A 15407-nucleotide genomic window follows, 5' to 3' on the forward strand; every position below is an offset into this window, starting at 1 on the left:
GTCAGCTGCCACAACATTCTTTATTAAATCCTTCTGTTCTTTCATGGTTGTTTCTCATGTATTGAATTCTTATGTACACTTGTGCCTGTTTCTGAACTTTCAATTTATTCGATTGGTCTGTGCTAGCAAAATTCTATTTTTATTATTGTAGTTGATTTAAACTTTTAAAAGGTTTTCTTGATTATTCTCTTAAACTTATTTCTCAAAATGAAATGTACCAAGTCCTTTATCCCGCCCCCACAAGATGCCAACAGGACTTTAATCGACATTGCAATATGTTTATGGATTAGTGTGAGGGTGACGTGGCAAGTGGGTCCCTCCAACTGCCTGTGTGGTGTGCTGCTTTTTTTTTTTTTTGATGTGCTGCTTCTTTTATGCAGACAGTAGCCTTTTTTACATGGGTCTTAGACATAGCCCGTTAGATTTATTTCTATCAGTTTTTGCTTTTGTTGCTGTAGAGAATGATTTAGCTGGCTCCATTTCGATTTTCTGGTACAATCCAAGATGTTCATCTGCTGAAATCTTATCCAAACTGTACCCTAGTATGAAATTTAGACGTAAATACTTCTGAAATGTAAAAATGTAACAAATTTTATTTTTACCTAAAGGACTAAATACTTACTTTAAATTTTCACCAATTTTATAAGTATTCCCTTTACCCTCTGAGAGCTTAGGATCTATAGATTAGCCTTGAATTCAGACGGTTGTTCAAAGAAATTGAAATATGATTAACAATGAAATGTATGCCCACTGGAAAATATTATCCAAGATATGCTTGTGATTTTGCTCATGCAGTTTGAAAGAGATTATTACTACATGTAGTTTACAAAGCCATTTACTAAATGATTAAAAATCTTTCTGACATAACTGCACAGGATATTTAATTGCAAATTAATGGCTGTGTGGTTTCGAGAATTCCTCAAAACCGGAAGTTGGAGCTCCAGCGGCCTCCTTTCACATGGCCAATGATTCATACTTGCCGAGACCTGAAATAAGTCACTTCTTCTTTCCATGCCTCACTTCTCTTATCAATAAAATGGAGTAAGGAGTGCTGATACTAACAAGGGGTGTTCTCTTAGTCAGGGGATTAACTATTTGCAGATTGCCACTTAGCTTTAAATGGCAAAGTATTATTTAAAAAACAGACAGACAAACAGAGGCCCAAAGAGTTATCTGCTCAGAGACTTTTCAAATGAAATTCAGGATGACACAAAGACAAGCTATCTGATCAGGCAAGCACTTTGTACTTAGATCTACTGTTCATTAAGGGAACATCCATTAGTTATACAGGGACCATAAAATTTATTGCCCAGTCCAGAACCAATCAGGATGTTAGGACAAAAGGAATAAGCCAGAACTGTCATGGGCACACTAGTTATGTGTCAAGCAGGGAAGGAAAGGAACAAGCGACTTCTCCTTTTTCTCATGTGATGTTTACTGAGCCAAGTTTTATTCGCATCATATGTGTAGAGCTCAGAAAATATGGTTTCAGTTTATATTTTTGTGACCATTAGTTGTTTTATTTACTTATTTTTACAGCAATTATAGGGTGTGTTTTACTTGCTGACATCGTGATAGGATTTCAGAGTCAAACGGGGCATTTCTTCTGTCTCACTGAGCTCACAGAAGTTTTAGAGGTCAAGGATTTTGGCATGGGTATAGACATCTGATTTCATTAGATGTGGCTGTTGTGACACAGCCACTTTTGTGGTTATGAGCAAAAATGACAGCGTCTATATAGTAGGAGACCTTCTAGGATGTTACTTTACTGCTGAGATGCCCCGATACTCGGTTGGTAGTAGTTGTAAAGATCTTAAATCTATGCTTGAAAGAAAGCATTAATGGAAAAATGTTTAACCTAACTAGTAATAAAAGAAATAAAAAATATTAGTTTCCTGCTAATGGGAAAGAATTTTTACAGTATCCATGGCCACTTCTGGTGAGGCTTCAGGAAAATACCTTCATATGGCTGGTGACAGCTGTGTGGCAGCAGGTACTGAAAGCCATGGGATTTTTCTATTCGCTTTGTTCCAGAATTCTACTTCTTAGAATCTCACCAAAGGACAGGCAGCCGCAGGACTACTAAATGGAAAGTTCCCACACAGATGTTCATTTAGGAAGTATTTGCAGATAATTAAAATTGGAAATAGTGTGCATGTCTAAAGATTTATGAGATATTTTTTACCTCTGAAAAAACCTTCCATCAAACTCATAGTCTACATCAGATCTCCATCTGCGTGTTTTCACAGCACCTTGCTTTCCTCTCATGCAGTGGTATAGGGTCAACATTCGCTCTGTACTCCAGGGCAAGTTACTCATTTCACTGAGCCTAGGATTCCTCATTCTGTAAAAGGAAGATAACAGTGCCTGTCTTATCAGATTGCATAGTGCCCAGCACATAGTGATTTCCAAACAAATGATAACAAATGTATTGTAGTTATTACCATGCATTTTGTTTACCTATATATATTTTCCCCTTGGACTTAGTACTCATAGAGAAGAGAATCTGTCTTGCCTGGCCTTTAAAAACTCATTAACAAATCATCTTTGAAGGAAAAGAAAGAAGAGTTTGGTTCAATAAATTATGGTTTATGTACTCAGTACAAAAGTATGTAACATTTTTTCTTCAGTGTTGATAATGAAGACTCTATAGCAGTGGTTTCTAGCCTTGGTTGCATGTTAGAATCACCTAGGCAGTGTTTAATATACGAATGTCCAGGTGTACCCTTAAACATTCTCATTAAAAAAATAATAATTTCCAGCTTATAGAAAAGTTGCAAGTACAGTCTACAAAACTTTAAGAAAATAAATAAATGTTTGTGATTAAGTTGCCACCATAATGTCCCATTTCTCTGAATACTTCAGGGTGTATTTTTAACATAAAGGGACATTGTCCTACATAACCAAATCACAAGCATCCAAGTTAGGACATTAGCATCGATATGTTACTATTATCAAAGCTTTAAACTCCATTTCCAGTTTCGCCAGTTTATAGCAAATGGACTTTTAATAGCAAAAGGATCCAGGTCTGGGAATCATGCATTGCACTTAGCTTTCTCCTTAGTTTCTTACAATCTAGAACCATTTGTTAGATTTTCCTTGCCTTTTGTAACCTTAATACCTTTGAAATAATAAGCAGAGATTCTAATTTAATCAGTTTATCCCTTTGCTCATCAGAAACTTTTCTAGATGACTTCCACCTATAGTCCTAACAAGACACTGACATAACTATCTAATCGTGTGGCATCTATTTCTTCTGCAAAAAGTCGTTTGTTGGCTCCCCATTGTCCCTGAAGACGTGTGCTGCTTTTTTGACTTTATGACTCAACATTGTGTACACCTGCCCTCCGCTCCCGTTCGGTGTTAGTCCCCCTCACACCTACATCATTGGCGATACTCCTGAGGGTCGGTTTTACTTTCTCCTTGCTTTCTTTGTCTTTTCCAAAGCGTCATTGAAAAAACATGCATATTTCTCTGCCTTTCATTTTATTTCCGTAGTCTGTTTCCAGGACTGTCTTTCTCTGATTATCTTCAACACTTCACAGGTACTGAAGTTGAAATCCTCTAAGTTGCCAAATAGGTGTACGGTAGAAAATTCAAGTGTGTTTGACTTTTAAATTCTGTACAGCAAAACGAGGTACATCAGTCATTCCTTCATATGTTTACATTTTATTTTATTTTTCAAAATACCTTTATTGTGGTATGGTTTCTGTACAGTAAACTACACATATTTCAAATGTACAGTTTGATGAATTTTGATAGATGTACACAGCCATGAAACCACCACCGCAATCAAGATACCCAGCATTTCCATCACTCCCCAAGAGGGGAAAATTTCAAACTTCCGATTTATAAAAACTAAAAGTACATCACTAGGGACACAGCAATAAACAGGGTTTATGTAGCTCCTGCCCTCGTGGAGCTTACCTTCTAGAAGATAATAATCCTAGTAAACTGGTTTTTGGAATGATGGAAAAGAGGGGTGGATCTTTCCTATTTTCCTTTTCCAAATGTTCTATAACTTGGTTATATCACTTAGTTGGTTATAAAATGAAAATTTAAGAAATAAATAAAACATTTCATCATATGTATAAATAGTTGGTCAAAGCAAGTCTGAATTTGGATATATAATTATTTCTGCATTGGTTTTTGTTCTGGTACTCTCTGGGGAAAAAAAATAAGCTATTAACCAGAAATAAACATAGGTGTAGAGGGAATAAGATGATTGAACAGGTCTGGATTTCTTGGCTGTGGTTAGTGCAGGCCTCTGAACACACTAACACTCATAATTTATCTTTAGTTGTAGTTTCTATCTTGAAGGAAGAGTTATGATTTTTACTAGTACATTGTCCAAGAGGGAACAAGTTGTCCAAATCCAAGAGCAACTAGCTGTCTCTAAGAGATGTAAAAATAGTTTAGTAAGGCAGGAGCTTTGACTTTGAGGTGGAAAATGACAAGAGATAAGGCTGGAAAAATCAGCAAGGGCCTTGTAAAGTCGTATTAAGATGTCTGAGCTTTATCCAGAGGGCAACTATGTGTTTTACGCAGGGGCTTAGCACGATCACTCCTACCTGATAGCGATCAGGCTGGCTGCAGTGTCGAGAGCAGATGAAAGCGGGCCTGGGGAGATCAGTCTGAAGGAGACAGACCGGAGAGAAGGCTATTAAAATAATTCAGGGGAAGATGCTGGTAGTCTGAGCAGATATGACAGCAGGTGTAGCCAGAAGCGGTGAGCTTCAAAAGACATTTAGGGGGGTAGAAGTGACGGCCTCGGAGACAGACTGGATGTGAAGGGTAACCTATGGGAAGGGGCACGATTAACTCCTGTCTGCAAGTGAAGATGGTGGTACGGAGACTACCCTCTTCATCTGTGATACCTGATTTCTGAAAACCAGAGCTTTTTTTTTTTTTTGTAAGTTTGATGGCAAAGCCTAACCTGATCTTATATATGACTATGTACTGTCCTTCCTCAGTATCCATGGGGGATTGTTTCCAGGACCCCTACGAGTACCAAGATCTGTGGATGCTCAAGTCCCTTAGATAAAATGGCATAATATGGTTCACCCTTCATACCTATGAACCCATTTGAACCCACGGGTACAATTTTCATATGATCCACTTAATGTGACCTTTCACACTGCTGCAGAAATATGAATGCATTAAGTGATGGGGAACTTCCCAGACTCTTTGTATAATATATCCCAGGATGGTTGTTGAAACCACCATTATCACTTCTGGGTTCCAGGCTGGAGGAATGAGAAGGGCAAGGGGCAAAAGGTGAAAAAAACGCCAGCTCAGCCAGCTCCCTCCTCCCCATCCACTTTAAGAAGCTTTTCCAGAAGCCCCAGGCAACAACTTCTGCTTATGATTTATTTACTGGAATTTAGTCCCATGACTACTTCCTCCTTCAAGGGGGAGCTGGTAAATGTAGTTCTGTTGGTTGAGAACATTACTACCTCCGGGAAAAATCAAGTTTCTGTGAGAATGCAGAAAGGGAGGACGAGCACCTGGGAGATGGAGAGCAGTATCTGCCGCCAGAGGTCAACAAAGGTGACAGTGGTATTTACCTAGGAACCAGGGTTCCAGTAGAGTTGGCCCCTGCCGTTCCCTAGTACAGTGGTTCTCAAGCATCCTCACCTGATCACCAGCATCTGCATCACCTGAGAACTGGGTGGGAATGAAATTCACTGGCATTACCACAGACCTACTGACTCGGAAATCCTAGGGCTCAAGCCCAGGAATCTGTGCTTTAACAAGCCTTCCTGGTGATTCCGATGCCTCTGAAGTTTGAGGATCACTGCCTGAGTGCAGTGATTCCCAGCCGATGGCATGCATTAAATCACCTAAGGAACTCTATCATAGAAGGTTCTGGGTAAGTAAATCTTGGATGAGCTTCCTGTATCCTTATTTTTTTTAAGTGGCTGGTGATTCTGATATGGCTCATAATTAAACTAGCATTTGGAAATCATTGCCATTCAGACCTTTTGGAAAAAGTTGGTCATGATTCTGCTTTTGAGGTAAACCTAGACCCTGTGAGGAGACCAGCAAAGGGATTATTTTGCTTTGAGGACTCAGTAAGAATTGGAAATATCAACAATCTCGAAATTTGAAGAGATCTATTACCTGTTTCACTGGATTCAGCGGCAGCCAAGGGTTATTACGCTCCCCAGGGAGCCCCAGTCTCTGACTGGGGGAGTCTGGCTTCTCAGGAAGGAGCCAGCCATGACCTGGTTCATGGGGGAAGGCTCACGGTCAAGGCTGCCATAATGCCCTCCTGGGAATTAACTAGAGGCCTGTGTGTACATACACGTGAGCATTGATGCATGCTAAGGTTCACAAGGCCAGAGGCCCTGGGTCTCTCACAGCTGAAAGCAGTTCTCAGATTCTTCAAATCTGCACTCACATTAGCCTGGGCATGTGGCTCTTAGGTGTGCCAGGAACCAAGTTACGTCTTGTCCTTCCAGATGGCTGGTTGTGTAAGTTCCTTGAGGGTCTGGACCTCTCATAGACTGTTGTCTGTCTAGCTCCTGCCCAGCATACTGCTCTTTGTCAATGTCTGTTGAGTTAATGCCTGAGGGGCCTGGGGGAATGTTATCATGAATGGGGACAGTGCACCTCCATCCCCCTTTCTCTTTTCATATGGCTGAAATGTCACAGCCTGATGAGGGTGAGCCCCACTTTCAAGTGCCGCATCCCACAACTCCCTCCATTTACCAGTTGTCAGAAAAGTCTACTGCTGTCAGCATCTTTTATTGCTGACTGTGTATGCTGGCCAAACCTGAAATATGTGCATGTGGAAAGCTGATAATTTGCATAGATTTTTCTTCCTTCTCAAATATAATGTTTCAAAAGTCTCCACGTTAACCTTAAAAAATCCTGAAAATATAAGAAGCATTAGGCTATCAAATTGTAATTCTTTATGGTCCAGTTAGGATTTCATCAGAATTGGTTATTTTCTCAGATAAAAGAACCTGTAAGGAGCAATTTCATGTTCTCTCCTGTATCCTGCCGTACACGAAATCCTTGCTAGATTACTCCATGACTTTCACCCCAGACAGTCCTCACACTGTCTCAGCAATAGATAGATCTCTGATGGTTCCCTCATTTAGCAGAGATAAGAGTTTAATTTTTTATTCATGACAGTCATGGGTCTCTGTATTAATAAAATGCTGGAATAGTTTATCCCAAATTGTCATAATACCTATTCACTTCATGGAAATTTCTATAGACATTAATACTGTAATGTCCATGCAGTCCTTATAATGACTGAAATGACATTCCGCAAAGTGCATTCACAGGTCTGCAGGTCGGTCTCAGTTCCTTGAGTATAGCCCCAGCTCCAGCTTCTTTTTTTATTGAGGTATAGCCAATTTACAATGTTGTGTTAATTTCTGGTGCACAGCATACTGATTTATTTATACATATATATGCACCCATATATATTCCTTTTCATATTCTTTTTCATTATAGGCCACTGCAAGGTATTGAATATAGTTCCCTGTGCTATACAGTAGGACCTTGTTGTTCATCTATTTTATGTATAGTAGTTAGTATCTGCAAATCCCAGATTCCCAATTTATCCCTCCCCTCCTCCTCTCCCCTCTGATAACCATGTTTGTGAGTCAGTCTCTATTTTCTAAATAAGTTTATCTGTGTCCCTTTTGTTTTTTGATTCCCTGTATAAGTGATTTCATATGGCGACTTTCTTTAGATCGGCTGTCTTCTCACTCTGAAAAGTAACAAGCCTAACCACTTAAAGGTCTTTATTTAATATGATTTATCCCACTTTTTCTAGGCATTTATAAAATCATTTACTGTAGGCTCTAGGAAATAAATCTAAATTAATCCTTTTGGAAAGATTGGTTAGTTAACTATGGAAAATCTGTACAAAATAAATTAGATGAAGAGTCATTGAATGAAAAATGACCTTACAGGAGTGTTAAAAACTCTCCAGGAATTTTATCTCAGTACTTTCTCATCTTCCCTACCAATTCCCTAGCAGTGGTTCTCAAACTTTAGCAGGAGCAGAATCTCCTAGAGGGCTTTTTAAACACACTAATCACTGGGCCCCACTCACTCCAGAGTTTCTGATCCAGTAGATCTAATTTGCATTTCCAACAAGTTCCCAGTTAACACTGATGCCATCGGTCCAGAGTACCACACTTTGAGAACCATTGCCCTAGGCCAAAGGTCACTGCACGCTCTTACACTGTTAGGTCAAGTTGTTGTCTTGGTTAATTGTTCTCAGACGTGGGATTTCATAGTCTAGGGACATTTCGAAAAATAAGCCAAGCAATGAACAGTAACAAATCCCACACTGGGGAGAGACAGAACAATCAACTTCAAAAACTTTACCAAATGAGGTAAAAAAAAAATTGTTTTCCATCATTACCATCATTTTGTTTAGAAAGGGACATTTAGTTGCCAGCATCACTTAATCACCAAAGAATAGCCTGTCTCTTCAACTGGATAAATTCAGCTTTACTCAAAGCTGACTCTATTGCTGTGACATGCCAAGGACACGATGGTGGAGGCAGGCTGCTACAGGAACAGGCAAAACGTGGTTGCATTTTCTGTAGATACTTTTAAAACAGTAGTAGAATCCACTAAAAGTTCGTCTGCTTTTTATTTACCTGTAGAGGTAGTTTCAATGTTAGTGGGAAAATACTGGCCCCTGCTCAGAGTGGACTACTCCTGCCAGCTCTCGGTTCACCACTGCTTCAGTGCCCTGATTTTTCCCATTTTGCTAGAGAGCAATGTCATGTCATCCTGGTCCTGACCCACAGCACCTACAGAGTAGGGGACAGGAGCCACTGGGCTAAGTTACATGTGGTCATGGAGTCCTGGAACCTTAATTTTACTCCAACCCGATATGAAAAACGTGTATCGTGTTTCTCAGGTCAAAGAGGAATAGAAATTATTTGAAATTTCTTTAGTCCTGAGAGTGATGATTTTATGCATATTTAAGAAAACTGCACAAATATTTTAAACACATACAAAAACCAAAGAACAAAAAGCCTTCCTAATTTGTTTGGGGAGGTAGACTGAGAATTCTTCTAACACTTACTCTACCTGGGCTCACATACGGTGTTGTAGGTGTGAATGTTAAAAAAGAAATCTTTAAATATGACCAACTGACAAGGGAAGAATATTTTCATTCAAAGTAGGGAGCCAGAGGTTGGTTTTTTTTTTATATTATTATGTCCTTCAACACTGTATGAAGAATTAAAATTAATTTTCTCTTCTTAATCCATGACTTTTTTTTAACCTTAAAAAAAATTTTTTTTAATTGAAGTACAGTCAGTTACAATGTGTCAGTTTCTGGTGTACAGCACAATATCCCAGTCATGTATATATATACACACATTCATTTACATATTTTTTTCTATTAAAGGTTATTACAAGATATTGAACGTAGTTCCCTGTGCTATAAGACTTTTTTAATCTTTTTTTTTACATTTTTTATTAAGTTATAGTCATTTCACAATGTGTCAAATTCCATTGTAGAGCACAATTTTTCAGTTATACATGAACATACATATATTCATTGTCACATTTTTAATCTATTTTTATATATAGTGGCTAACATTTATAAATCTCAAACTCCCAAATTTATCCCTTCCCACCCCCTTTCTCCAGTAACCATAAGATTGTTTACTAAGTCTGTGAGTCTGTTTCTGTTTTGTAGATGAATTCATAGTGTCCTTTTTTTTTTTTTTTTAAGATTCCACATATGAGTGATATTATGTGGTATTTTTCTTTTTCTTTCTGGCTTACTTCACTTAGAATGACATTCTCCAGGTCCATCCATGTTGCTGCAAATGGCATTATTTTATTCTTTTTTATGGCACATGACTAATTTTTAAAAGTTAACTGAAAAGTTTGTGTATGTTTTATTTTAATTTCATTCATTCATTGATTAGAATGTGTGATTGCTTGATTAGGTGGTGTTTTGAGGACGCATGTATTATATAGTCCCAGCCTTTAAGGAATCGAAAGTTTAGCTAGGAAAACAAGATAAATACACATATAAAGTTAAATTGTAATATAAAATTAAACACCAGCATAAAAAAATATCAGATAGTGAGTGTGGGATGAAATGTCAGAGACAGTGTGATGGGAGTATAATGGACAGCAGTATGACTGTGGCTAGAGGGATCAGGGAAATTCCATTAATGAAATTTTTCTCAAGGAAGCCTTGAAGAAAAAGGCAGGTTTTTATACGCAGAGAGGAAGGGGAAATGGCAGGCTAGTTTCAGGAAAACAATGAGTTACCCAAATCTAGTTAAAGTGGAGGGTCCCTTTAGTAGGTTACAGGAGATAAACTTGGAGCTAGATTATGAAAGTTTTTGAAGGCTTTTTTTTTTCTGATGGCAATAATGAACATTAGGATTATGGTGATAAAAAGTAACTGCAATTTACTGAGCAGTATATACCAGGCTCTATGCTAAATGGTTTACCTGCACTGCCTAAAAGCCTTATTGGGTAGGCCTTATTCATCGCTCTTTACAGGTAAGGAGAGTGGTTCTCCCTGCAGGTGAGATGATTGGCCAGTGTCACCCCACAGTTAAGTGGTGGAGAGCAGAAATTTAAACCTCCGCCTGTCCGAGTCCAAACCCTATACTTCCATCCAGTAAACCAGGTCAGGGATGGCAAAAAGGTTTCAATTCGAGCGCCAACTCTTGATTTATTTTAAGATTGCAAGACCACAGCTAAACAGAGGAAGATATGCTGTCATGGAATACTAATGACTGCCATGAATGAGGGTTGGGAGTTTGTCGGTGTGTGTGACACACAGTGGCTCCTTAGACTCTAGAAAACTGGAAACAGTCGAAGGCTTTTGAGTAGGGTGATGACCTGACAAAGTGGAGTTTCCAAAACTTTGACCAGGCAGCAGAGTTTAAGTGAATGGCTGACAGGAGTAATGGAGGCATATGCTCTCATCATCCAGTGAGAAGTCTTAAGGGCTTGGTGGCCTAAAATAGTAACAGATATTCTTCTACTTTAAGTAATCATTTCTACTGTAAAAGGTACAGTTCTTTGAATAATATCTCTCTTCTCCACTAAACTCTGTATTTTTTTGTTCATTGCTTAATTCCCCAGTGCCTACGCACTGAATGCATTTTTCTTAAATCTAGTAACGTTAAAAGTAATGGTAATAATAGTAAGCACTTACTTTGTGCCCAGTGTTGGGCTAAGTATTTTCAGCACAGTGAGTACACCTGGAACCAGACCACCTGGGCTTAAATTCAGCTCTTCCACTTACAAGCTGTTTAAGTAAGTTGCATAAAATCTTGTGCCTCAATGCCCTCACCTTTAAGATGAGCACAGTAATAGTACTTACCTGAGAGGGTAGTTGTGAGAAATAGATTGTTCGGCATATGTAAATCAGTAAGAATAGGAAGTGTCCAGCAAATATTATTGGTTGTTATTGTATTTATCATTATTATCATAATCTTTACCATTACTTCATTTGGCCACTGGAAAATGCATCAGCGTGAACAGGAAAACTAACTTTTATGATGTGCTCATTAAGTGTCAGGCCTGTTAGACTCTTTTGCAAAAGCAATATTCCAGTGAAGTTAAAACCCGAAGTATAATTTCACTGTCAGAAAACACTTAATTCTGTTTTTATCAAATACAAAGCACATACAGACCTGATTTCAAATTATATGTTTTTAAGCATAAATCAAAGAAGCCTTTCTGTTTCAGTGTAGCCCTTTATGCCTGAGCATCAGATTTTATTCCTTTGCAAGCAATCCAAAGGTCAGGACCCAGGTGCTGGCTAGCCTCAGTGCCACAGTAGCTAAACTTGGTCCTCTTGTTTTTCTGTTTTCCAACCTCTTGTCTCCTTGTATAAACTCTATTGTCTATCACCAGGCAGTAAATGAAACTCATGAATGATTCCTTTTTTAGCTGAGGTTTGAGAGGCAGAAGCTGGATGAGCTAAGAGTAAGGGAGTGAGAATACAGTTTATCTAGACAAGCAAAGCTTCCCTTGGCTGACTTTTTATTAAAAACAAATAAAATACGAACTTTCCTCCATTCCCACTGAGTGGTGCTTGTCTCCAGTTTGTAGCCCTTCACCTTGATGACTTCAGTTACGCTGACGTATGAATTTGAATGTGTGTGGTCAGTTCTTGGTCATTTACCAGAATGGCAAAATGAAGAGGTTTGCAAGGGCAAGGGCACTTGAAATCCAGAGAGAGCCCAGCAGCCATCTGTCCATTAAGTGCAACCTGTTCACCAAGTGACATTTTACTTTTTTGATAGTAAGTGTCCAAGTGGAATGATTTACTCTTCTACTCTTAAATTTGTTATTTTTAGCCATCTTCTTATGAAGCACAAAAATATTTGTTGTGGACTTAAATGTTTTATAATTAAATGAAGGTGATTAAGAATTATGAAGGGACCCAAAGTCACAAACTAGAATTTAAAAGACTGACTCATCCCAGAATTATGTAATCTAGATTTGATAAGATTATATTATAACCAAGTATAATCCTCCAGCGATAGAAATGTATAACTAAAATAGTAACCTTTCTGAGTTAAATATTACTTAAAACTAATAAATAAATATGCTCACTGGTGCTCTTATTTCCAGTAATCCTAGAGTTGAAAGAAACTTCCAGAATAGCATTGCTATGGTGTCTGCTGTGTGTACAGGCATCCTGTAAAAGAAAAAAATTGCACCAAGCCAGCACTCATGGGGGTACATGGCTTTGATCCTGATCTCAGGTAAGGGAGATGAAGTGCCCTTTTGGACCAGAGATAACTTGTGTCTCCACTAGCCCGTGTGGTGTCACATCCACATGAGTACCTCCGAGGGCTGCCTGGTCGCCTCATTTCCCTGACTCTGAAAGAATGAGGAGGAAGGTATAACCTTCCACTCCTTGTCCTTTGCTCTCTGCAGTTTGACCCTGAACTCTTGTCTCTGGTCTGCACACTGCTTCATTTTTGAGCCAGTGACTAGGCATGATCTGAGTTAATAAATAACTGCCGGATGACTAATTGAAGGTCCTTAGAGAGGACCTAGAAAGGAGCCTAAAACATTGTTGACCTAATCAAATTCATCCTCTTCTTCATTCATGAAGTATTACTGCAACTCCCAGTCTGGTGTCGGGGTAAAAGCTGCTAACCCCACTACTGCCCTTTGCCCATTAGACAGCCGTGGACATTTCTGTGCTACTAGGGGAGAAAACAGAACCAAAAGAAATGGAAGGAAAATATTAGGCCCAGTGTTTTCAAGAACAAATGCACTAAGATTTTGCAGGTTATGTAAAGCTTCCGAAGGAACCTGAAAGGACTTTAGTCTTCAAATGTCAAATTCCTCCGCTACCACATAAATGCTAATTTTGTGTAAGCAATTTTCTGTGAAGGAAATGATAATAGTAGCTATTTCCTGTTCTCCTTTAACCTGAACATTCCTTTACCCACAAAGGTAGCAACTAGACAACTAGACAACATCGCAGCAGAGTCACACATTCTTCTCCTGATGCAGGAATAGATGAAATACAAGCTATTGTAGTTACTTTTTTTTAAATTTATGTTGGACAAATGTTTATGTCATATAGTTAGGAACGTGATAGTCATGTTTGTGGCTAAGTTCAAAAGTTGGCTATGCTATGAAATTTATTAACTCCTTCATGTCATGCTTATTAATTTTGTATTTTTGTGGTGGCAATATTAACTAGCTTTAGGGTGTACTTACTGTGTGCCGAGCATTGTTCTAAGTGTGTTACATGCATTAATTCACATATCTCTCAGTGAAGTAAGTATTATTACCCTGCTTGCAGATGAGTAACTGAAGCACAGAAGGGTTAAGCAGCTTTCCCAAAGTCACACAGCTAGAAGGTAGCAGAATGGAGACTGAACCTAGCAGTCTGGGTCCAGAATTAACGCCTTCTAACCTCACCACCTTTATATTATAGTCTTAAATGTAACAAGTATTACTTCTCCAGAGTTCATGATAAAATGGTAGGTGGGAGCAGAAAGGCTTGGGGGGAGAATATTTGGCCTCCCTCAATAATTAGACTGATAGGATATTCACTTATGCCTCACCCTATTTAATTTATATTTTTATTCATAAACTTGACTCCCCTCAGTTTTAGGTGAAAAATATAAAATTATTTATTCCTCAAACTCTCATCCAGCAGGCTACTTGCATTGTCTTTGGCTGTACTCTTGATGAATTCATATGTAATTATGGATAAGAACATTCATTTTTGCTTTGTTTATACAGAATGCCTGTGTAGGTTCCCCCCAGATCATTGCAGCTTCCAAATTTCTATCTCACAGTGTAGATTCAGGCTAGGAAGTCTGCCTTGGAAAATTATGGCTGATTCTTTGAAAAACCACAGATTTGTTTATTATTTGAGACAAATGTTCAGCATTGAGGGTTTTTTTCTCCCAATAATATTAAATACTATCTCTCTCCACTTCGTACTTCTGTTTTCTCCCCCTCCAATGAATAGTCCTCTCATTCATTGTTACACTCTATGTAACCAACTTGCAAAGAAACTCGGGGCAGCTGCTCCCCTGAGCCTGTCTGCTCTCCCGTTGAGAGTGTACTGTCTATCCCTTAATACATCGCACTTTACTTTCTTGACCTTCGTATCTTGGCTCTGAATTCTTTCTGCGATGAGACAAGAACCTAGTTGCTACAACTTCTCTACCATACTCTCCTTTTTCACCACATTTTAGTTCACATCACTTGTAGTATGCAGAGTATGCTCACAACTGTGCTGGACACCATTTTTGTTTCTAAGGGTTGTAAAAATTCTTTTTTCCTACATAATTGGGTTTTTTTTTGTTTGTTTTTAAATTCAACATATATGATAGCTTTCAGCCTTTTTTTTTTTTTAACTGCCCCTGTCATTTTATATACAGAACATAGTCTACTCTATCAGTGATCTCTCTCATTCCTGCAGGGGTTTGAGTGGGAGCGGGGGTGTTGAATGAGGCTGAGAGAGGAAATCAGTGTATCAGTTCTCAGCAGGCATGCGGGTGTTAAAAGGTTGTTCTCCCATGGAAGCTTCTGATAAGGCTTCTGTCCCTTGCCTCCTCCCTGCTCTCACCCCTCTCCCCACTGTCCTGCCATCACTGACCTATGACGCCAAATGAATCTTGGCATAAGAGAGAAGTTCCATAGTTAGTGAAAGAGAAGTGTGTGAATTGGCCATCTCTTTGGATCCTTCCCCATCACATTCTGCATTATGCTTATAGTCTTTTGTGTAATGAATGGTAATCTCTCCAATAATAACTACTGGTCCCTTTTGGTTATCAACTGTAGAATTACAAATACCTTAATCTGCTGGGTAAATGAATAACACCTGCAGGTTTAAAACAGCAAAAGTAATTTCTTGGCTTGGAGTATCAGCGTACATAACTTTCTGTGCAAAGTTCTCC

General features: G+C 38.7%; 1 protein-coding gene across 2 annotated transcripts in view; it reads left to right on the top strand.

Annotated features, from left to right (window-relative positions):
* NME7 (NME/NM23 family member 7) overlaps positions 1–15407 on the top strand; it is a 173996-nt gene that overhangs the window by 131988 nt on the left and 26601 nt on the right. The gene's annotated exons all lie outside the window — the stretch shown is intronic.

The sequence above is a fragment of the Vicugna pacos genome, chromosome 21, assembly GCF_048564905.1.
Source record: "Vicugna pacos chromosome 21, VicPac4, whole genome shotgun sequence".
NCBI classification, from domain to species: Eukaryota; Metazoa; Chordata; class Mammalia; order Artiodactyla; family Camelidae; genus Vicugna; species Vicugna pacos.